Raw genomic sequence first — 1,243 nt, 5'->3', positions numbered from 1 at the left:
CTCATTTGACTGCAGTCAATCACTTAGTATCCCCAAACGCCGTCATTCGACGCGTCTGATTGGTCAGTTTTTAACTTGACTAACTAACGGTAAGGACAAAAAATATCCTGGAAAAAATAATAATTTGCAAGAAGAACATGTAAGGAAAATACATACTTGTTCAAAAAGGGTCATTTTGACAAATAAAATCACTAATAACATTTTATTTCTCTTTAGAAGTTTACAGGATTTTGGCTTCTTGGAGAAAATGTTGCATTTTTTGTTACATTGTTGTTAGTTTCCTGTTTGTCTATTATTACATCAAACTGAAAATGAATGTTATAATTGTACACCCATTAAAATAATTTTAGGAACACATGTTAGTGTTTGACTACATTTATTTTTAGACTAGACTTGAGCTCCCTCTTTCTTATTTCATATTAAGACACGTTGAAAAAACAACTTCTTTTTATCAATTAATATTTACATTCAAGATTCTATTTTATGTTTCAACTTCCGATAAAGAGAGCACCGCCACTTCTTGTTGTCCACCTAAAGCACTGCTCAGGAGAAACACCTTTGTCTGGTGAGCTTTGTCTGAAAGTCCAAGTCCAGCTTCGAGCCACCGTGGTGAGGAGACCCTCTCAGCCAAACTGTCGCGGTTTGATGTGGTCATAACAGCCAATTTGATTTATCCAGACTAGTGTCTTGAACAGTTTAACATCGTTTTCTTTAGATTACAATTTTTCTCTTAAACCGTTGTGAGGCATTATATTGCTCATCCACCGACTTTCACACACATTCATACACACACACACACTACATTGATTTTCTTTGTTTATTTTGTATTTATTTTAAGTATCAAAAAGGCAGTCGTTGTCCATCTTGTTCTTTCTTTGTGATTAGGTCCCTTCAGATGAGAATTTACTTCCTGAAGTGTTGAGATTGATTTAGAAGATTACTCTTTAATCAATTTTAAAGCTAAAATTGATAAACTTTCATCATTGAGTAATTTTTCCTTCCTTACTGAAGGTGGTGCCCCTTTTCGAGACAAAATAAAATTCTTCATTGAACTTGACCCTTTCACGCTACATAATGTTGAACCCTGCATTAATTGTAATAACAATTAAGGAAATTTGGAACATCTATTTATTCACGTCAGTCTCACAAGGATTTTACTTGGTTATTGTTAGTTTACTTTGACCATATTTTTGCTTGGATTGGTTGTTTGGGTCATCGGTAAATTGCTGTCTTAAGTCTTGTA

Source organism: Oryzias melastigma, linkage group LG8 (genome assembly GCF_002922805.2).
Source record: "Oryzias melastigma strain HK-1 linkage group LG8, ASM292280v2, whole genome shotgun sequence".
NCBI classification, from domain to species: Eukaryota; Metazoa; Chordata; class Actinopteri; order Beloniformes; family Adrianichthyidae; genus Oryzias; species Oryzias melastigma.
This window is presented reverse-complemented; position numbering follows the sequence as displayed.